General features: G+C 39.4%; 1 protein-coding gene across 17 annotated transcripts in view; it reads right to left on the minus strand.

Annotated features, from left to right (window-relative positions):
• ZBTB20 (zinc finger and BTB domain containing 20) overlaps nt 1–24368 on the minus strand; it is an 830948-nt gene that overhangs the window by 115868 nt on the left and 690712 nt on the right. The window contains exon 1 of one of the 17 annotated variants that reach the window (XM_081234529.1): nt 21039–21192. The exons of the other annotated variants lie outside the window; for them this stretch is intronic. The gene's annotated coding sequence lies outside the window, so the exon portion shown is untranslated. Of the gene's footprint in view, nt 1–21038; nt 21193–24368 lie in introns of those variants that run through there. 17 annotated transcript variants of the gene reach the window in all.

A 24368-nucleotide genomic window follows, 5' to 3' on the forward strand; every position in this document is an offset into this window, starting at 1 on the left:
GGTCAAGGATGAGGGTGGAGCTGGGGATAAAGCAAAGAACCTGGCTGAGCCATGCGTCTATTAGCTCCAACACACTACTTAATCTCCAAGTCATTTCACTAACAGTTATATTTCAGTATATATAGCACAGCAGAATGATTTCCTTTGAGATGAACAAAAGTTGAGTGGCTAAAACCTAACGAATATGATTGGTTCAAATAATCTGGATATGGAGAAAAATCACTAACAGTCAGCTTAAGACCAAAGAAGTGATCATATCATCCAGGCATTTCTCTTAAAAAGAAGGGAGGAGAGAAATAATAAATTTAAGTGCCTACCATGTTTCAGACACTATGCTAGGGGATTTACATATATAATTTTATTTAATCCTGACAAAAAACCTTCCAGAGTAGAGATTATCATACCCGTTTCTTCAGGTAAAGAAACTGAGGCACAGTAAGACTGTGGTTTAACCAGACTTGCAAAGTAGAAACGACCTTATGACACTCATATACGGATCTAAGTTTGTCCAGCTACAAAACCTGTGTTCTTTGCCAAAGTTTGCTAAGAGGGAAACCCAGAGGTGAAACGACTATGAATGCTATCGGAAAATATTTTTAGTGAGTGTCTGCTATATGCTGCTAAATTGTGTGAACAAGTTTATGCAAATATAAACACACATTTTCTACCACCTTGATATTTAAATATGCTAACATGAACAAACTGACATTGGATCCACCAAAAAGAATATTAAATATAGAAAATTCAACTGACTCATGTACAAAAGCCTATTTTTTTCAGCTATAGAAGACAGTCTACCTGATACTGCAAAGCTTTTGTGCAACTAATGCTTAAAAACATAAACAAACAAACAAAAAATCCCCAGACTCTTTCAATACCAGAAAAACATGCATAACCCCACAAAAATCTAGCACAACCAATTCTCCAATAATTGCCAATAGACAGGGATTTTTCCACAGAAAGTATTTAAAGGTGAGCACATAGTTTGTGCACAAAGGCTGCATTTTCAATCCAGGGTTGACATTGTCACTGCCTCTGCTTACCTTGTCTTCATAAAGTGTGGAAAGGGAAAAAGGTTCGAGTTTTTCTTCCACATATGAAGGCTTAGCTGTAGGGAGAGGTTGTTTAAATAAAAACACCGAGTTTCTTTCCTAGAGGTAGGCTCAGGCATCAGGAGATCCCCTCCTCCCTGCACTCCACCATCCACTCACACACACACACACACACACACACACACACACACACTCCAGTCCAAGCTTCCACCCAGTTGCATGAAGGGTAGAAAAAGAAAGGGAAGAAAAGAAAAGCAGAAAAGGGTGTAGAAGACGAAGAAAGAGGGAGGGATAGGAAGAGTGGCTAAGGAAGTACTGCCGTTCGTTCTCCAGAGTGCTCCAGAAAGTGAAAGTATGCAAAGAGCCAGCTTAGAAGCACACAGCTCCCAGCTCTCCAGGGATGGCTCTCTCAGAGCATCAGCTGCAGAATTCAAGCTTTCTGTGGCCAGGATGGCGCTGAAAGAAGGAAGAAAGACGCTGGACAGGGGTTGGAGAGTGATACTAGAGAGCTTTCCAGCCCCTTCCACCCCACATGTAAACACAATTATTCTCGAAATACTGTAACTTCCCAGGGTTTATCCAAATGCAAGGAAAAGGTGCATTCCAAGATGAAATGTGATGCAAGAATTTTTAACTATTTATTATGTCACAATTATTTATTTTAACTATTATCTATCTATGACTCTGCAATCTTCCATTGCCACTTGATAATCATGATTACAATACGTCACTTTAATTGCTTTGGTAAAGAAATAAAAAAGAGGGATTGAGGTGGACAGGAATCGTATTGCAATAATACGGACACATGACCGATATCCCCAAATCAACAACAAAAATGTCGATGGCAAGGTCCTGAAATCATGGGGGTTTGTCTAATTTTTCCACACTCAGAACCAAAGGTGAAATTTAAGTTGTTATAGGCCCTCAATACATAGTATGGATGGCTACTGCAGTTAGTCTTTTTTGAATAAAATTCAAGGGTGGGATTCCAAAGGTTCCCCCATGCTGGAAACTGCATTCATATTAGCTTTTCCGGGCAGCCACACGGAGGAGGGAAAGGGTAGAAAAGGAAGCATCCTCTTCTACCCCCTTGATGGGGGTTAGCTGAAGGCCATGGAGAATAACAGAGGTGCAGTCAGCTCTTTCTTAGACAGACAGCAGAGGGGGGCGGAAACCACACACTTGTATTTTGCTAATGTAAAAGTCCCAGTGGAAACATTAGCACTCAAAGACATTAATGTGGATTTGGGACACTCCCTGAAGGATTTTGATTCCATTAGAAAAAAAAAAAAAAGATGGTGACAGATATAATCCTGCTTTGATATGTTTAACGCCATTTAAAGAGAAACTGCACCCATTTACCTCAGGCCAGGACACCAAGAGTTCAAAAAGTGAAATATCATTTCTCAGTGCAAAGAGAAAGCTTGGAAAATATTCTGTGAAAATTAATTTGGCATGCTTCTTTGAAATTTTAGATTTCTGGGATGAGCAAATGGGTACAGTTTTCTTTTAACTGTTTTTGAACACCATGTGTTGAGAAGAAAACAACAGAATGGCAATTGCTCATCCAAAATGCTAACTTGTGGCATGGCACAGTCAAGATGGCCTGCCACAGCCAAAAAGCAGGTGTATGCTATGCCTGTCACTTCAGTAGCATGCACGCCACATGTCCCTGCATTCGGCAACCTCTTGCGTTTGCTTTTGGAACCTTTCTGAGGGGGACAGTAAACATGACTCAACAGAACGTCTAGCCTAGGAGGGACCGGCCCCCCTGGCTTTCTGTGAGGCAGACTCTCTGAGGAAGAACCGAGGCACAATTGCAGTAATATACCTACTTTGGAATTCTGTGACCTAGCACGAAAGTGACTGGTTTCAGATCATTTTGTGTGGCTGAAGTGTAGGATCTAATCAGGATGGCGAGTAATGGTGATGCTTTTGCGTGGCTGGAGAGGATCTATGCAATCGGCTGTCTCATTTGTGCTGAGGACATGATCAATGCAGCTGGTACAGATCTTATGCACCTAACGTGAAAGCTTAGAGTAATAATCCCCTCACCTCTCAGGTCCACGAATAAGCTCAGCGCATAGGATGTTCAAAATCATTTGGTGTGCTGGGATGCCAAAGCTTCCCCAATCTGACATTATGAATCTGATATTACATTTGTTCCAGAAATTAAAATGCTTTTATATATAGACTAGTTCTCATTCAACTATATAACAGCCCTATGAGGAAGAGGAGGAGACAAAAAAAAAAAAAGATTTTCCTTCTTCCCTGTAAAAGGCCTGATAAAGAAGCCAAATTAAAAATTGTAACCATTTTTAAGCCTAAGCCACGTACCATGTGGAATGATAACTCAAGATATCTGTGTTGCGAGGGTTGACAAGGTCTGAAGATAAAGATGTAGATGGAGACCAAAATGAATACTTCAACATAAAGAAATGGGAAATTACTGTTTTATTCTATGATTTTAATTGATAAATCAAAACCATTTATTAAAAACCTACTATGTGAAAATACTGTCAGCGAAGAGTAGGGAAGAAGGAAACCTATAAATACTAAATTGGAAAAAAAAATCCTAGAGCTTTACAGATATCACTGAGTGATATATTCTGTAGGCTACTTTCTGGGCAGGCATTTATGGAGTTCAGAAAAGCTAGTTTGTTGCCAAATATTTGTATGCTATTGTTAATTTCATTCATTAAAATTACATTATTCACTATATACCTTTTATTTCTGATGGTACATTCTAGGTGTTGAAGGAGATACAAACTGTATAAATACAATCTCTGTACTTATGAGCCTACTGTGCAGTGTGCAGTGGTAGGAGGAATGAGACACACATAAACACACTCTAGTATAGGACAGTATGTAATCAGTGCCAAATGAGACATATAAATAAGTGCTTTAACAGTTCAGAAGAAGCAGGACCTCCTGGCTATGGAACAACCCTTTCATAGATTTACTAAAGTTGCTCAGTGCACAAAAAGGAAGGGATTTGGACCAAATTTTAAGGCACCAGGCATCCTGTGCATAGGGGTTTAGCTAGGCTATGAGGCGAGGGGAATGTACCCTGGATCCATAACGCCTCTCAAGCTGAGTTGTCCTGCAATTAATGTTGACCAAGAGCATGCGTGGTTGAAAGAGGAGTCAATAGGGTTGATAGGCCAGGTCAGTGGTTCTGCATTAGTCCTAGATATTAAGATGATTATTAATTCCCTGTTCGAAGTTGGCATCATAATGACATCATTTTCTTCCCATACAATGACGAAAAGTTCAGTCTTTACTCCAGAGTGATGGGAGGTACAATTCAGGGCTCATCCTTCCAAGTGAGGGAAAATGTAAAAATGCCATTGGTACAGGAATCACAACGTTTTTCAGAACAGCAACAAATGAAATCCCCCACGCTCCCTTAGGAGGATGAGTCAGAATCCATGCTCCCTAGAAATGATGACAGTGGAGTTCGGGTGAAGCGGCTATGCTGGGATCCACACAAGAAGGCAGGTTACCATTCAGTAGGAAACAGAATTTGGGTATCCTGACTTCTAGGTCTGGGTTCTATCTACAGAATCACTTTCTTTTTCAATTTTTTATTCCTCTTGGACACTCTAGCCCTTTAATAACGAATAGTGGCCTTCTGTAGTTGGTCTGTGTGTGTGTGTGTGTGTGTGTGTGTGTCTTTTTAAGAGGGAGGATGGCATTACTGATGTGCTTTTGTAAAGAATTCAAGGTTGTCTGGATCCTCAAAGAATGCAATTGAAAAAAATACTGTTTCTCTGATTCAATGGTGCTTACATTTGGGTAGAGTTTTCTTTTTCCATCCTCAAATACAGTATTTGAGACAATCTACCCACAATGGAAAGATTTTAGAGCTTCAGAAGTGTAGGCGAACCAAATCAGAATTAATCTCTGTGAAAACGGAGACTCAGGCACATGGAGAAAGTTTACGAAAAAAATCTGGGCAGGAGGCAGTCCCAGAGAAAGATGCCTGACATCTCTCTGAATTTAAGGTGAGCTAGAGTAGGACAGGTGAGGAGGGGCCAAGGAAAGTTCCAGCTGCCATGTGATCTGCTGTTTCACCTATGTCCATTTAACTTGAGTCTGTGTTATCAGAGGGTCTAGTTGATTTGGTTAAAATGTGTCCTATGGTCTGACTGCATGAACCCAGAGCAGGCTAATAAAGGGAAGTCTAGGCTAACTGGGGCTAAGGTGAAGTGGCCAACAGCTATTCACTCGAAAAGGACCGACCAGATCAGTCTGCAGGGTATCTCTGGCAGTGTTGCCTTTTATTATCATATTAAAAGCCATGTATTTTATTGGGAAAAAAATTAATTAACTAAAAAAAGAAGACTTGCAGATCATAGAAGCAAAAAGCGTAGACGATAACAATGATCACTTTTGAACACTTGGTATACGCCCATCAGTTTTTCTTCATATGTGGATTTCTCTACATATGTTATCTCATTTGATCCTCATGCTAACTATGAAAGACTGATATTTTGCCCATTTTCTATGTGAGGAGCCTAAGGCTCAGAGAAGCTAGGTGAATATCCTCTGGTCACACAGCCAGTAGGGGCTAAGCTGGTATTCCAGTCTGAGTGGTAGGACACAAAACCTGAGCTCTTTTCCGTGCCTTGTGCTCTTCATGGCATGAAATCAGTGTTGGGGGAACTATGCCCAGCATCTCTGGTTAGCAGAGTGAATCGCTTTTATCTTTTGCCAACATGTCATAGAAAAAAACCAAAACAACAAAAAAATTAAAACTCCTGGCTCTAGGAGATTTCCTATCAGCCACCTGAAGTTTGGCTTTGTTACATATCATTTGAATATCTTGATAATCTTATAAAAAGTCGAACAAGAATAAAGAATTTTGCATTTATGCTAGCTCCTATGTTAGTTAAAAATCTCCTATTCCTGCATAACAAGGTGCCTGGGGGACTTGCTCACCGCCAGAAACTTATCTGAAAATGCTGGAAAGTCAGAATTTGGGGCCTATATACTGACTAATATTACCAGCTGTGAGTTGGCTTGAACATCAGTAATATGATATTTCCCGCTACAATTTGATTTGGTTAAAATGTGTTTGAAGTTCACCCTTTTATTAACTAGAATTACCACCTCCTGAAACTGGAGGGCCCCTGAGAGCAAGCTGCTAGTGCAATCCAACCTCCCACTCGCCATCAGTGCATTTCCTGGCAACAAATACTATTAAATTGATAACTACAGAAATAGGTCAAAATGTCTTTTCAATAGTTGCTAATGTTCCCCTAATGCTCCATCTCCTCCCTTTGATTCTCCTGCTAACATTTTCTCTAACATCACAGGAGCAACAACTAGTAAAGAGAAACGACAAGAAGATGGAGAAGCTGGCAGCAGTGGATGGAGGAGGTCTTAGGCATTCCCCCAATTATCAAATAGAAAAGCTAAACTTCCCTAGGGGCCAAGGGCCCCCCAAATCAGCTCCGCCGCTGAGTTGGGTGACCCGGAAAAAAAAGCTGTGTCCAATATGAGCCTTAATATCCTCCTGTGCAAAAGAGGAAACTCAAGATGACTGATTATTCAAATTTGTAAAATGCTGAGAGTTCACAGGAGATAGGAGCCTTGACTAATCTCAAAGCAGTGGGGTTTTAAACTTATTTACACTACTTTCAATACCATACCTATTAGAGCCTTGGCTATCCAAGATAGAAACTTTGTTTTATATAAAAACATGATACCATGGCATATTTTTGTGAGAGAGAGCCTCTGCAATCATCCCGGGTTTGATTATTCACTATGTAAACCTACATCCACCCCCCACCCCCAGAACAAAGTTTGATTTTCTGAATTCACGTCACATATGCGACCAAAGATAAAGAAGCGGACTGGTGGGTACAGATGTATCAGGACATGGCTGATTCTAGGCAGATAGTCTGGCTCAGAAGGGACAGCCACCTGCTGTAGGCAAGGAGCATAAGCCCCCTTGTTAATGAGGTGCATTTCAATTTCCAACACTTCTTCTGAGATGCAAACATAACGTAGGGGTTTAAGCCATTCGTGCCTGGATGCTCTAATCACTTCAATCCCAAGAGGGTTACCTCAGTGTAAAGTAGTTTTGAGTTGGAGCTGGGGAGGGCATAGGGATAATTTTGGAACTGGGGAGGCTGAAGGAAAAAATCAGCTGAACACAAGGACCCTGGGCCCTGGAGGCAGAGGAGAGGAGGAAGGGAGTGGCCATGACTGAAAAGGACTCAATCTGTTTAGCAGTTTTTGCTCAGGGCCTTGTCCAGAGCTAGTGAACCACTGAAAACTCTCTTGTGAGATGCCATGGTCTCTGAGTAATGCTTTTGACCTTTCCTCTGTGCCATGGTTGTACTGTCACTAGACAGGAGGTCAGCATTGACTTGAAAACTTGCAAACTTCAGCCTACCTGGTTCAGGCAAATAAAGGTTATTCTAATCTTCTATAATTTAAACTCACAGGGACTGTACAGTCTGGCACCTCTCCATCAGATTCCTCCGCCTTCCTTCCTTTCATGGGGGAGGGAGAACAGAGGTGTGGAAGAGAGGGCACAGGAGAGGAGGAGGGGAGGTGAAAGGGGCTCTCCTTCCAGAGTTTTTGATGTGAGTGAGGCTTTGTGTCAGACGAGCCTCTCTCTGGACCCTCCCGGTAAGCCAGGAGACACTGTTAGTGGTAGGAAGTATTTTATAGGTTCAGGGAGGCTAACTAGCTTTAGGTGGCCATTCAGGTTCCTTCTCCCAGCTCCTAGTTCCTCTGGCATATTTCCTCCTCCTCCTGGTTATGGGTGCTTGGAAACTGGTTTACAACCCAGTCATCTAGAGTATATCTTTTGGGAATATTGAGGATGCCCTGAATAATCACAAGCATATCTGGCTGGGAGTCAGGAGCCTTGAATGCTTCTGGTTAAGACCTAGTCCTAATAAACTATCACTGAGGACAAATCCAGGCACCTCCATGCGGTCTGATCCTGACTTTACAATCCTGGCATTCACACTCATCAAGGTGCTGGCAGCGGTGTGAATGCACAAAATTCAGCAGAATCATTCTCATTATATGTCATATGTAGATTAAAGCGAGGAACTCCCTCATGCTAATGCCAGTTTTGGGTAAGAAGGATGAGAGGACTGATAGGAGCTGAAGGCAGAAGGAGTCATGAGAAAGATGTGGAACACACAGCAGCAGCAATGGAGGAGCTTAAGAGGAAGCCCAGGCCAGAGCTGGGAGATGAAATTGTCTGCTGAGTACACTGATGTGTTTGATCACACAGTGGTTGGAAAGTCCTAGTCTAAAATAAGCTGAATGTTAGATGTTCTTTTTTAAATCTCAATTTAATGGTTGAAGCCTATTTTAACGAGCCAATAACGGGCAAAGACCTCATTACTACAACTATTTCTCCCAAGTATTAACCTCTAGCAAAAAGAAATATTTGGCTGAGACCACCACAGAGTTTCTGATTACAAAACAAGACCATCTTGATGATACTCATATCAAAGTGTTTGGAGGAAGGAAGGAGAGATGGGTTCTTCTGAACCATATTGTATGGACAGAAATCTTCAGAGTTGAACACAGGAATTAGCTTCTGAGGAATCGAGAAGGAGGATCATTTTAAGTAAGAGAAGATCTCCGACTGATACTTTCAGTTGGCATGCCAGGAAAAGATAAATTCCAGGCAGGACCAGCTACATAATCTGTGGGGCACAAGGCAAAATGAAAATGCGGGGCCCTTTATTAAAAAAATCATTAAGGATTTCAAGACAGCAACAGCAGCGCATTAAACCAAACCCAGGGCCCTTCTGAGACCTGGGTGTGACTGCTTGGGTCATACAGCCAGGAAGGTGGTCCTGATTCTAGTTGTATTGTTTTCATCAAGGCATTCTAGTCCCATAGTCACCAAGACCTAAATTAAGAAAGATGCACCACCACTCTCAAAACTCTCAGTTAACCCTGTCTTCTTAGGGTAAGGAGGCAACTGAATTCTGCAGTAAGGATCAGAAAGATCTGGGGTCTGCCAACATGTTTGATAAGAGTGCAACTGCACTGGCTTCTGCTACATTTGTTACAGCCACCATCCCCACTTCTGTCACCACCCAAAGATGCCCAGGATATCAGTGTCTGGGAATTGAAACATATTTTCTAAAAACACAAATTTCCCTGAAAAACAAAACAAAACAAAACAAAACAAGCAGAAGTTACTAAAAAGAAGCTGAGTTTCCTGGATATAAGTCCTATCCCTGATTTCTTACTGGGCTTACCTTGAGCAGGTCTTGGGCATGTGCTCAGGCTCAGAAACACAGGTGAATTACCACAATAACTCTTTTCAGTTTGGGCAAAAATAGAGGAAACAGGAGAACCTGGTCTTAGCCCAGCAGAAACTCACTGGGTTCACTAACAGTGTGCTTGCTCCCTTTCTCTTTCTCTCTCTCTCTCTTTCTGTCTCATTATGCTAAGTCGGAGCTATGACTTCACTCTCCGTGGAAGCTAAGTTTCTCTTTCCTGGATGCTGGGAATGGACCAGAGAAAAGGCATTAGAGGGTAATGGTCATGTCTAAAAAATCACATTTATTTATCTTCACCTGCCCTCCTCATGTCATTATCATTCCACTGAGGTCTGTATATAGAAAGCAGAGATTAAATAGCCAAGATGAACATCAAAAGAATAACAGCAGTACCAAATAGATGAATGTGACCTCTTTCCCAATGATCTTAGGGGCTTTATATGTACTGAGCCTGATTCTCGTAGGGACAGACCAGTAGCCTGGGCAGATGCCTAGGATGTTTGTGTAGGCTGACACTTACCCTCCCCTTACTATACATCTCTGTTCCATTTTCTAAAAAATAATGTCTAATATAGAGAACTAGTTCACTTCTACAGCCAGAATTATACCTTGATACTAGACCTTGATTTAGGATTTTTTTTAAAAAGATATTTATTGGCAAAACTAATCTTTTTTCTTTTTTTTGTTGTTTTTTTGTTGTTTTTTGTTTTTTTGCTTAATAGGTTTGTACTGCCTTGAGTAAGGCCACTAGGGTCCATAAGTAGATGGAAATGTGTCTGAATCTCTATAATTATGTTTAGATTTCAAAAAGTCTTCCAGTCCACAGAGGTGATATAGGTTCAGTCATCATTTTCAAGTGTTTTAACATTGGTAATTAGCAGAGGAGGTCTTAAAATTAAAAAAAAAAAAGTGATTGACCTTCACAACAGATGCATATATAAAATCTTGATTCACTTATTTTGAAATCATTCTCCTGTTGGAAATATATAGCTATAATATATACATTTATATATGTGTGCACAATCAGCCTTAGCAATACCACTGAGAAGGAGACGAGGATAGCTGGTTTTCTATTTATTTGACAAATACACTATTACATAGACAGGTTAAGTGATTTGTCCTGTAAGGAAGGGTGGAGCTGGAAAAAAAAAAACAAAAAACCTGTCACATCTGCTCTCAGGTTATACCACTCTGGAATTGGGTAGCCATTATTGTTTTTGAGCGACCTGATCTAAATGTTTGGCGAGGCAATTTTCCCGAAAAAAGATTTTACACTCTTTTTTTCCCTCGGTACTTTCTTTCCCCCTTTCTTTTCCTCCTCTCTGAGATTATTATAAACTAGCGATAAATGTGTCTGCTCTAAGTTTATGCTTTCTCTTCATGGATTTGGATGGATTTTAGCTCTTAACAAAGCATAAGAAAAAAAAATCACCTCTGAAAGGTAATAATGATAAATAATGCTGGGACAGTTGGTTTGAGTTAATGTCACTGTAATAGTTGATATGGGTACAAGTGAGGTCTTGGACTCACCTTTCACAAGAGCTAGTCTGTTGGCTCTGAACTGACCCAACAAGAGCAAAGGCTTCTATAAGGCAGAACTCACTTGTCAATTCCCTGCTGTTCTCCTGGGATCTCAGACAGGCCAAACATTTCTTTGCACCTTTCTGTGAACTGCTGCATCTTGGAACTGTCCTCTACTCTACATTAGGGCTACACCCTCTAAGTTCTTGACCTTAGATAGTCCTTCTCTATTTTGGTACATATTTGCATGATGCTCACAGTGCTATACTTAATTTAAAAAATTGGCCTGTTATTTGGCCAAGGAAAGACTATTTTGGTATTGTTTTAATTCTTTACTATCTATTTTGTTAATTATTTGTGTGAATAAAAAACAATCCTAGATTTCTTGCCTCTTGTCATGGTACTATTTCCCAATATTATCTGGTAAATACTTAGGAAATACAATTTTATTTTAATATGTCCTAAACAAAACACAATTGTGAAAGAAAACCGGTAGAGAAAAACATAATAAAGTTTGAAGATAAATAACAGTTAATTCTGAAATATCTGCCACTCTTACTCCTTTATATTAGAACCTAATGTTGCCAAGAAATTAGTCACCCATACCGATTTTTTTTAAATGAAGGGACAAAATAAGTTTCTTTTCTGATGATAAGAACTGTAACCCCTGCAGCATAATAGCACCTGAGCAGCATCTGTGATGTGAAACTGGCTTCAGTGATTTCTCTTGAAGAAGACTGCTTAGTCAGGACCTTCAAGAAAGCTGCTGCTGTTTAGGACCTAGACGCTACGAGGAACGTCCTGGTTCCCTACAGAACTTGGGCTGGCTGTCATCCCATCCGGTATCCAGTCTGCAGTTGCCACTCAGACACGTAGAGTGTGTGTCTGGGGACGACACACAGTAGAATAGGAAAGGATACAGAGCTCTGTCGTACCAGCACATTTATTGTAAGGAACTAGTTATGCTGCAACTGCTTTGCTCTTTTATATTCTAGGCAACACAGCGGTGAATATAAGTCATAACGAACATATTCAACATTTTTTCCATCAGTTCAATACATTCTTCATAAATATTAGAGACGGAAAAGACCTAGAAGATTACGGAGTCCAAACCTCCTTTCTGTACCGCCCTTTCCCCCAACTGTTGATGCTAGCTCAACAAAACAAGACAACAACAAATCACACAAGGAAAGCGACAAATCACAAGTTTTACAAGTAAAAAGGAAAGCTCCAAGAAAGTCTGTGTTGAGGGTGAGGAAGTTCAAGGCCTTCTCTTCCTGCTGGTGGTGGAGCTCTGAAGACTAAAAGTATGGTGGCCCTTTGCTGTGAAGGCAAGCCAAGGGAGAAAAATGCCAGTTTCTCCTCTTGAGAATCATAATTCAAGGTAAAGCGCAAGAGGCAATCCCATGTCCTTGGCTAACTGCTTCCTATCTGTCTCTACAACCTGGTGTGGACTCAGGCATTCTTCTCTCCTGTTAGAACTTGAGATACTGACGATAATGATAAAAGAAAATGTATAAATGAATAGAGAGTTAAAACTACTAGAGTCTGCTCCCTGGGATTATCTGTACTACCAAGATAGGAAAACTTTGCAGATGCTACTGTCTCTCTAGAGGAAGAAATGCTTGCATTTTAATATTCTCAGCAGCTGGTTCCTGTTGAATGCCATCAGGATGATTCAGCCACCCACCAGGAACACCAGTAATGGCAAGTGCACACAGAGAAATCTGCAAAACTTTCTTCTCTTGATGCCAACACTACTACTCTGGCAAAGTCAGAACCCTTTATTGAATTACCAGTTCTACTAAATGTGACCTTGTTCCCCTCACAAATACCAGCTCGCTTTCAAATAAATGGAACTTCTGGCTGATTAAGATGCAGCATACTTCCTGATTTAAGCACACCCTACAGTCAGCTTCTCCTCAGCTATGGCCATGTGATTGGCCCCCTTTTATTTTCTCACTATTCACTGTAACCCTGAAGAACCAGTAAGATCCATATACACCTCGAATCCACCTTGTATACCATCCTGCCTCCAGCTGACTTGAAGTATTTAATGCTATATCTCTACCCTGACATGCCTCAAGTTATTTTATCATTTCCAGTTTTTAGAAGTTTCTCATTTCCACAGAATGGGGTTGCATGCCAGGAAAGCAGAAATGTGTAGATGACCTGCATTGACCCTAGACCTCACTGATACAGAATTACCATACCACATTCAAGTTAGATAAAAAATTATATACTTGCCCCCTTCTTCAAACAGACCAGATTAGACACTAAAAGGAAGAAATGCCAAAGATGACAGCTAGCTCTCAAAAATGTCTCACTGCCTCATTTTCTGGTCCCCAAAGTAAAATCTAAGGACATTCAACACAGATTCAGGAGCTTTCAACAGCCGTGAAAATATATGGCTGGAGAGGGAATTTATAAATGTAACGAATACACAATTGGCTTATAACAGATGCAACTAAACTTAAATTCGATATCTTGACCTGCTCTCCAAAGTGAAAGTTTCTAGTTCAGGCTGCAGACAGAGGTATAACCAGCTCATTAATCACATGAAACAGAACTACAAGCTGACATCTCTGGGGATGCTGCAAAGAGCAATCCTATGTGATTGGGGGGCCTGTGTGGAACCTGAAAGGGAAGGCAGGTGGCACCGACAGTCTACAGTGAGCAATACTGATATCGTTTATGGCGTCCCTAGGTTGGCCAGGGCTGACTATTCTAAACTTCCAGGAAAGAACTGAAGGATCTTTGTAAGGAAGTAATGGGGCCTATGGACTTGCACAAAAGAGATTCAATATATTTTTATTCAGCTCCTATTATGTAAAAGTCATTGCGTTTGTTGCTTGAAGAGATTTTGAACTCAATAAGATCAATCTATGAGCTCGAAAAGAATACTATTGGGGAAGAACTAGGGGAAAGGGAATATTAATAATAGTAGTAGTAGTAACAACAACAATGATACTGAGAGAAGATCACGCGCTAGTCATGGTACCAAGCACTCTATATACTCCATTTCAGGAATCCTTACAATATCCCAGCAAGGTAGTTATCATTTTCCTACTTATAGATGTGGAAACTGAGGCCCAGTGAAATTAAGGGCACTGCCCAGATTACATAGACCTGTTCCTTACATTACAAATAAACATACAAATGGCTAATCTATAAGAGAGAATATGACAAAAGCCATTAAAAGATAGAGTACTGTAGAAATAGAGAAGGCAGAATTTGTCTCTACTTGGGAGCACCAGGTGAAAAGAACAGGGTTGTGGAAATGTAGTGTGCGCTTAGGAGACAAGGAGGAACCCAGTTAAAATGTGTTTAAACTTATTAACTCAGTACCCTCTGATTAGAACTCACATTTTGATACAACAGTTAGATACACTGATTTGTACAGGAAGATTTCTAAGGAGAAGGACTTCTTTCTAAAGGATTTTCTGACCACAATTTCTCAAAAAATTTTTTTCTTTTCTTTTTTCTTTCTTTCTTTTTCTTTTTCTTTTGGTGGGGATAGAGGGAAGAAGAGAAATGAGATACAAGGTTACCTTGGAGGGGATATGAGGGTTGCATGAGGGAAGCAATGTTAACAGCAGAGAGTGTCCACGGAGTGCCAATGTGGGTGCATTTTCTTTCATTCCCCAGAATGCCTTATCCTCACCACACATATTTGCCCCCTACCCCATGTAAGGTAGGGTTATCGGTATAGAAATAGGAACGCTAAGGGCCTGCTTACTCTGCTTTCTTCCTCAATTACTTCTGGAATATCATCCACATTTTATTTTTATAAAATTTGTTTTAGGGCTCAGGCTTGCGGTGTAGAGTAGAAGCTAGAAAACTTGAGTTCTCGTACAATTTGCCTTTCTCATCTTGAGAAAGTTTGATCACTTTTCCATTTACGTTTTCCTATTAGCATGGTGTAAGCCCAAATAGCATTTCTTCTTCTGTTAAACACCCTGTCCCTTTGGTGAAAATAAAATTTTGTGCTTTACTGAAAAATTTCCATTCTTCTCTGTTTAGAACCCCTGGTTCACAGAATCCAATGTACAGCACCACTAGTCAAGATGAATTTGTGGAGCTTTAGTTTCTCTGGTTTTTAAGCTTTTATATTAAATAGTGTTTTCCAAATGTAAGTCACAATATATAAAATACATATTTTAAAAAATTCTACATGGTCCTGCACCAGATAGTCAGTATTCCTTTCTGGAGAGTTTGGTAACCCATTCACCTTTATTGAGATATCTAAGGCTCCTTCAAGCTCTAAGATGCCATGATTATGATTCTGTGATGCTGACATTTGCTTTGTCGACACTTAAAGCAGAGCTTTTCAACTTCAAACAATAGCATAACAAGTTGCTATAACAATTACACTTATATGAATCTTTAAGCAGATGAGCATAACAGCTCTTTACAACTATTACCACACTGGACAGCCAAAGCTTAGGAGGTTGTTGTAATTCTCTGCAAAAGTGAATTCTACACTTGATTATATCCTATAAGGAAAAGTATTGCCTTTCTATCTACTTTAAAATTCATGGACTCTTTTTTTTTGGTATCTGTTAGTTTTGCAGCCAGCTACAAGCTTTAAGCATCTCCAATAACTTTCATCATTAGCCTCCACTCTGTCATGGCTCCTGTGTGTGTCTCACCCTTCTGACCTTGCCCACTGAGGTCACTCTTCCTGATGTAATCACACATGCTTCTTTGTAGTTACATTCGTCACAGTGCTCATTAGAATTATCATCACTCCTACTGCACCTTAGGTCAACGAAATTAAATGTGCTTATGCAATTTGTTGTCATTTTAATTTTTCAGCCAGGATTTCTTCATCCAGAAGGACAATTTTATTTTATCTGATCAATAAATAACTAGCCAGTCGAATGACTCTGGAAAGGTTGGTAGAAAGTCGTTTGTTGGGGCAAAATCTGAAGTCTAGAGAGGTTTTTGTAAACTTGGACAGTGACATTTCACTGACCTTGAATCCATAGGTTCAAAATGTATTGATGTCAACTTAGTCTTTCAATCTAGTAAAGCAATAAGGATAAAATATGCGTGATTTATATTTATGTGTGTGTTGAATTTAATAAATTAGTCAAGAGTCAAGGTATTTTTTTTTTTTTTTTGCGGTACGCGGGCCTCTCACTGTTGTGGCCTCTCCCGTTGCGGAGCACAGGCTCCGGACGCACAGGCTCAGCGGCCATGGCTCACGGGCCCAGCCGCTCCGCGGCATGTGCGATCTTCCCGGGCCGGGGCACGGACCGGTATCCCCTGCATCGGCAGGCAGACTCTCAACCACTGCGCCACCAGCGAAGCCCGAGAGTCAAGGTATTTTTTAAGAAATATTCAAGTCCGTTCCACAGTGACTAATTCACTTTCAGATATAGTCTAAAATATTCTTTTTGGGCTTCCCTCGTGGCGCAGTGGTTAAGAATCTGCCTGCCAATGCAGGGGACACGGGTTCAAGCCCTGGTCCGGGAAGATCCCACAGGCCGCGGAGCAACCAAGCCCGCGAGCCACAACTACTAAGCCTGCACTCTAGAGCCTGCATGCCACAACTACTGAAGCCCGTGTGCCAAAACTACTGAAGCCCACACGCCACAACTACCGAAGCCCACATGCCTAGAACTCGTGCTCCGCAACAAGAGAAGCCACTGCAATAAGAAGCCCATGCACCACAACGAAGAGTAGCCCCCGCTCGCCGCAACTAGAGAAAGCCCGCGTGCAGCAACGAAGACCCAACGCAGCCAAAAATAAAAAATAAAATAAATAATAATAATAAATTAAAAAAAAATTTTTTTGCTGTAGTTTTAACTTTTTTTTTTTTCTCAAATAAATAAAGAACGTACATAGACTGTGAAGTGGCAATGTAGTCCGTTGTGGCATTCTATATATTCCTTAACTTTTGCTCTTTCTATGGTCAGGGTATGTAGAAATAAATAAATCTACAATAGTTTAAGTCTAGAAATTTTTGTCTGGCTAAACTCTGAAAACATAGCTTAAATAGAGTTGAAAGCTTGGCATCTCATCATTTCTTTATATTATAAGGCTTACAATGCCACCTTATAAAAGATATATTCGTTTATTTTCATGTTCAATCAGAAGTGTAGGGTTTCAGGTCTAGGAATGGATTACAGATCGTTCTCTCCTGGTTATTTTTGGCTTTAAGTATATTGATCATTTTATCATTTTCTTGTTTTAAACTGCTTTAAACACAGCACAAATGTTATTCTCATCATGCCAGAAATGGGTTTGGAATTGATTTTGAGTTTCCATCAGTTTTACTCTTTGCTCTCTGTGAGAAGTTTTTTACTTGCTTAAATTCAAAAGGATAGTTTTGTTCAAAAGATGTCAGAGTACAGCATTCAGAGATCCTTAGCTGGACAAGAAAACTGACATTTTCTTCTTTACAAAAAAATAAAAATCATTGCATCTATTGCCATGGACTTTATTGAAATTAGTGAAGAATCATTCATACGAATGCAATTTCAAGGGCTTCCTCCCTCTTTCTCATCATGTAAGTGTTCGACAAAAGCGTGCATCTTCTAAGAAGCTGGCCTGATTGGTCCAGGTTGGCACTGTTTCAGTGTTTGGCCTACAGCGGCTGCTTAGGAATAATTTCATCTCATCCTCTCTGTTTTTCTGGACTGTATCGGACTCAGACACGTGGTATGCAAAGGAAATCCAAGTCCCTTAAAAATGCTATTTCTTTTGGTACTAAAGCCAAGCCCAGTTCTACTTTGGCCAAATGATCTTATCAAGATTTAACAAGAGATATTCAGTAATATCTCCAATCTGGGAGAAGACATTCCACTAAGAAAGATAATTTGCTACAGAATATCTATATTTTCTCTTCAGGCAAGGACATGATCGAACTTTATCCCATTGGTACTGAGAACACTATAACACTGATGCAAATTTTATGACAATTATTCATTTCAATTAATTTAAACGGAAATAAACAAGTAGTTCTTTCCATATTAAAGCAGATACTGGAGATCTATTTTCAGTTATTGTTGAAAATATTTTGGCTTCCATAAAGGCACCTTCCTAACACAGCTGCTTTGCCCTCCTCTGCACTGTCACAATTCAGAATTTGTCACATTTCAGCCAGGTTCTCTAGACTAATTGGATGAAACAATTGCTTTACAGTATTAAAATTCCTTTGCAGAATCAAATGAGAGGAGATCTGCACAGTTCAGATAGCCTGGAAGATTTACAACAAACACAGCCCAAATCCTGTATGTTCCATACATCTTTCTACATTTACAGTAATAATCACTTCTATAGTGTTAGGAGTTAACTTCACACTTGAGAATATCAACAAACATAGGGAGAAATTTAGATATGTAAACTTCATTTCCCACCCCATCCTTCCTTCTCCCCTGTGCTGTTTTGTGTTTCAAAGCAGAGTGCTGCATCTTTTTTGAAAAGTGTCAGGAAATCGCTTTCCTAGCCATCTAGGCCCTTGAGTTTATATGTGTGGTGTGACACACCTTGAAACAGAGAGCCCCACAAACCAGAGCGGGATGTTAATTTAAATACAGACTTAGGGGGAAGAGCTCCATCTACTGAATTAGTTAGATCACAGTTTGTACCCTATAGTTATCCCATTCACTACTTTCAACCTCGTAGAGGCTCTGGGGAGAACGGAAAAGTTACAGACCCCCAAACAGCTTTGAGTCTGATGCCATTTTGAATATTTCCCAGTTACCCTGAGCCCCTTTTCTTTGCCCTTCCCAATCTCCAAAGCTTTCCATGTTTCAATATGAAAGAAAAATGGGATGCTTTGCTGGGTAAATCATCCCTGGAAAAAGGTAGAAATCCATTGGTAATTGAAGGAAAAGCCCCAAAGAGCTGAAGGGAAAGCAACAGAAAAAAATCGCTCTACCTGACCAGTTGGCAGCCCAGGTAAGAAGCAAAGGGAAGAGTAGCCTACTTACTCCTCCCGCCTTACATCATTGCTCGGGAAGTCTGCAGCCACCCAGCAGCAGCTCTTCTGGGCTCTCCCCAGCTGCACAGTGCTGTTGTGGCACTGGGAATTTGCTGTGGCTTCATAAGATTATGGGGATATGCTTCAGCAAGCCAAAAAAGTCACAAACAAAATTCAGGAGAGAAAAAAAAGTACAAAAACAGCTGATCTTACTGGAGAAGCACTTGGCATTTTCCTACATATGCCACAATTTTCTTTGGTATTTCCTGGTTCTATGATCAGAAAAGTTATCATATCACGTTTATTACTGTTGTGTTTTCAGGGTTGCTGGTGGCGGGGCGTGGTATAGTGAGAGCACACAGACCAGACATGGGAGTAGCAAGGTAAAGATTACTTCTCCTACTTGTTTGAAAGCTTTCCAGGGGATCATGAGGTTAAAAAGTTTTCTTCTTCAGAATACTGAAGACATATAGAAATAATATACAGAAAAAATAGCCATAGCCTTTCTAGGTTGGGAAAGTAAAAAAAACTTGTTTAACACAGTAACAGATACGGAACAAAGCAAATCGTATCGGAATAAACCTGAATGTTAATACAGCTGCATAAAATTCAGGAGTATATAAGACATAAAAATACTTTATAAGTTGAGATAAATTATTAGAATATAAAAAGACATTAATAAGTATATATATATATTAAATAATCAGAGGGAGGCAATAATTGGATTTTTAAATTACAGAAAAATAAAATATAATAAATTAATAAAAGTTTGCATTAAGGCTAATCCTCTTTCATGCAAAAATAGAATTAATATAAATGTAAAGTGAAGCTGTGTCTCCGTATGTGTGTGTATGTGTATATATATATATATGTATATTTGCACAAAGTATTACGGAGTGACACTGAAAGGTGATATGTTGCATAGAAATAAAAACTTTGAATTATTTTAAATTGGGCATTTAAAGTATCAGCATTAACCTGGCAGATTTTTTTCTTTTTTTAAAATAACATTTAATTTTCAGTTCTATTTTAAATCATGGAAAGAAAAAAATTAGAAGAGCATTGCATAGATGCACAATATGTATTTTGTAAAAAAATTTCATTTGCATTTCTTAGAATATTTAGTTCTCAAAGAACGGCTAGTTGGCTTTTCTTCAAGCCTCTGCAAGACAAGTTCAGTTCTGAGTCAAGAAAAGCTATGAGAAATTTCACCTCAAAATGAAATTTGTTTGGATAATTATAAAGGCCTGAAAAATGAGATTATCTCCACCATAACTATAACAAACAGCTAATGAATAAATATATTCTGGCAAGAATCGATAAGAATTGCAAAGCCTGAGAGGGTCATCGCAGACTTGAAAAAGGTAACCAAGTGAGGAAACATCAAATGGAGTTAATGGAGATAAATAAAGCATTCTGAAAAATGTAAAGTGTTAACAGTCACCGACAGGAAAGAATATACTTCCACAGGGATGACAACAACAAAATGAAACAAAACAACCCAAAACAACTGGAAATATATATCTCCTGGAGCAAAGTATGACTACTTATTCAGCAAGAGGAGAACCTACTTCTTTGTCATTCCCTTTGGAAGCCTGCTTTTTTTTTTTTTTTTTTTTTAAAAAAAAAGGTTGTACAAAAGATACATGTGTTCTTTTTCTGGTATTATTACAGGCCCACCTAGAGTTAGCTTTCGGTTCCAGATGAGATCAGGCATGTTCAGACTAGCACATCTTTGCTCTGTAAGCACAGAGCTGCTATCTTTTCACTGGCAAATTCTCGGATCCCCAAATTTATGCACAATAAATGCCCTTAAAAATCTGCAAATTTTCTACTTCAGTCAAATACCTCATTGAGTTCAAATTTTTTCTTATTTTACTCTGCTAGTAGTAAGCCGAAAAGTTAAGGCAGGCGACTCCCATAAGAAAGGAAAGTTGAATAGTACTTACCCTAAGTATAATGTGCAAGCCTTAATGGGGGAATCTACTTTTGCTCTATGGTTTTTAGAAGGGAATCCAGGTTTAAACTCAGCTCTCGCCCTTTTCCCTTCTGGAAAACTGAGTAGACTCACTGAAGGTGGCTCTGAGAAAGATCCTACAAATCAACAGCCTTACCTGTGGCCATTCAGAAGACTGCACTTTGGTGTGTGTTTAAAACTATGAATAAAGTCAGACACAGCGCATGCTCAGCAGGCAATTTAAAAATACTTATAACATTGTTGTTTCAAAAACAAATTTCCTCAAACAAAGCAAAACTCACATTTCTGATCCATGCCAAGTTTAACGTTCTGAGACAAAGCTGTTTTGGAGTTTTCTGCTGGGGAAAAAAAAGGCTTCTAAAATTTTTGTTGAACGAAAAATAGTTCCCTCTTCCCTTTTGGATACTCTTAAAGAGGTGGAATAAAATTCCCTCTAAGTTTCAACAAAATTCACCTTGGGCTAAGATAAGGCAGTAGATATTTAAGGTCTGTAAAAAATAATTTTGGGGAGAGTAACAAGGAACGAAAAACTATAAGTTTGAAGAATGTAATGGTCATCTGTAACTTCAAGGCAGTCTTGCTTGTTACTATCCCCCCAAAATCCTGATACAAATAGGATATATTATGTTACGTATAGATAGGTTATGAATTGATAAGAATAATGCATAGGAATCTACTTGCACACCTAGAGAAGTTATGTTTTTCTTTTGCTAACTAAAATCTGAACTCTTGAAAACTGAAAAAGAAATACATCAAAAATTCAGGAGAAACCCAGGAATAATGTCAGTATAATTCCTCTGTTTTACATAGCAGGCATGGAGAGGAAGGCAATCACATATCTATTAGTTAAATTTTGAGTTACACAAAATAAAAATTGGCTTAAATACAGTTTTTAAGGCCCTAATTGCAGCAGGAATGCCTGTGTTACCCTGACTGGAAATTTTTTCTCCTCTTTGAGTATCCCTAAGTATTCCATTTTACCATCTATCACCAAACCCTGCCTGGCCCACAGATCTCACAGATCTTATTTAAGTCTCTCACTTAATTCTAAGTCACTGAATGACTTTCAGCCCCTGCTCTACTTTCCAGGGGTGCTCAGCTGGCCTCACAAAAGCTCCACAGACACATCGTTCAGTATCTCTGATGCTTTCAAGCTCAGCAGAGGGTGCCAAAAAAAAAAAAAAAAAAAAAATCAGTGATTAAAAAAAAGTTTATTAAAGTGAAACTAGGAGTGCAGATTTGAAGAAGTTGCTTCTACTTTTATTTCCCTCTCAACTCAGCACAGGTGTTTCCTAACTTATACTATTGTGCATGCTGATGAGGGGGAGGGTGAAATTAAGGTGAGGGAATGGGCCAAGGGCCGACCAGCAAGCATTTAGGATTTCCAGTCTCATGTGTTAATGGACATGTCTAAAAACGGACCCCCCAAAAGCCTAGAATGAGGTTTCTTTTTGGCAAATGATTAAACCAGTACACTGAAATAATTAAAGCTTTGTCCTTAAAGAAAGCATCAGATCAACAGAACAAAAACAAAGATAAAAATTGCACACACATATGCATGCACACACACACACTCTCTCGCACACACAGATACACAAGACTAGCGGGTGAGGGGAGAAGGAAATTAAATAAAAGAAAACAAACAGAGTCCTAACAGGCCATTCTCCGAAAAGGAATCTAAATAAAAAGTCATATGATATCTGATAGTGCAGGACACGTCGCCAAGAACTGGAGCGGATTGCCTACAGGAAGAAAGGGCCAGTGTATTCCAGCTCAAAGAGCTTTTCTTTCCTCCTCCTCTATTTTTTTTCCCTTTTCTCCTCGACTGTGAATGTGTTACTCTCAGGTCAGATGCACGAAGAATCCCAGAATGACAGCTATCACCTTTCACTGTACTCCTGGCGGCACAACTGGCTGATAGGAGCTGCCTGAGTTGGGATCAAGAGGGGCTAGTGCAGCTTTCAGTAACCGCCTCTTCCAGTAGCCCCTCTGTCTCTTTCCTAGACCCCCTTGGTCACATTAAAAATAGAACAACAACAACAACAACAAAAAAGCACAAGCAAAAAACAAAACAAAAAACAAAAATGCAAACACAGCAGCCCACAGCAACAAAAGAGTTCAAGGGGAAAAAAAAAATCAGAAACAAGCCAAAAGGGGAAAAAAAAAAAGCTCTTGCCTTCAATATAAAACTTTTTGAAGACCGAGTTTCTTTTCTCTTATTTTGATGACTTTCTTTTTAAAGATCTTTTTCTCCTTAAGCACTCTTAAGAGCATTAAAAATCTCTACGAAAATACAGAAAAGTCTCAAGGCAATATAAGAATTTTCCTGAGGAAAACACATAACGGTAAGAAGTGAGTTACCCTAGAAAAATTTGGATTCGCCAAAAGTTCCCCTAATTCTAATGTCTTTCAGCGACTTCAAGTGCAAACACTGGCCACCTAGCTCTTGTTTTTTCTCTGGTGGGTCATTACTGAGGCAACACATACACAGTAAGGTTTCCCGAAAAGACTCCTTGTTATCAAGTTACTTCAAACATAAGGCGCTCACACCTCCCAGCCAGAAGGGCTTACTGACTAGACACCACTCTCTGCCCTGATATGTATTACACCCTTAAGAAGCAGTTACTTAAATGTATTCTAAAAATATGGAAAAATGTATATATTTTCCCTACAGTTTCCCACCCCAGGGACAGGAACAGATTATACTTTCAGTGAACGAAAAAAAAAAAAAAAAAAAAAAAAGAAGAAAAGAGTTTCTGAATCTTGAAACAACTGTTGTATCTGGTTTCCACTTAGTAAAATAGTTATCTGTAGTTAGGTACTGTACATAAGGTATATTTAAGAATTTTTGTGGTGCTTGTGAATTTTCCCCCTGTTCAGTTTTGTGTCTATTAAGTATCTTAAAGAGATTTCCAAATAACAATTGAAATATAAATGCATTAGGAGGAGAACTTTTAGAAAGAAAACATTTTCTTGAGTTTATCATTCAAGGATGTCAGTATAAAGATATAAATGTACAGCATATGTAAAAGGTGGAATTGTTTACACGTCTTGCACAGACAGTTCACATGATTTCTTTCTTCTTTTGTTGGAGCATTAATTTGAAAATGATAAGCATTCTGGAATGTTTGCTACAAACACAAATTCATGGTGAAAATATACATGCATAGGCAAAAAATCAAATGGAGAACACGCAAAGCTACGTGGCAATCAGAATCGTAGAAAAATCTCTGTCTAGACTATATTTCGCTTGAACTAGTGTATCACGGATGGGGCAGTAATCTCTCTGGGGGTTTTGTAATTTACGTCATTAAATAGAAACAAAAATAAAATACAAATATCTGTTCCCTTAGTACCTTTTCTTAATAACTGACAAGTGACACAAGCGGTACCTTTTAAACGGATGCAAAAACTTGTGAGACCGAATGAACTAATGTACCCCATTGGTATTTTGGGAACCCAAATCCCATAATTAACTTTTTACCTAAGTGGCAAAAGTAGAAGATATTCTTGCCACTAAATTGATTATTTTGTGGAGTCTTGTTCTCTCCTCCACAGGATTTTAGGGACCCAGAATGGGCAAAGAGACGACAGCAGAGGATGAATCCCGA

Source organism: Mesoplodon bidens (genome assembly GCF_964165515.1).
Source record: "Mesoplodon bidens genome assembly, chromosome: 5".
Classification (NCBI taxonomy): domain Eukaryota; kingdom Metazoa; phylum Chordata; class Mammalia; order Artiodactyla; family Ziphiidae; genus Mesoplodon; species Mesoplodon bidens.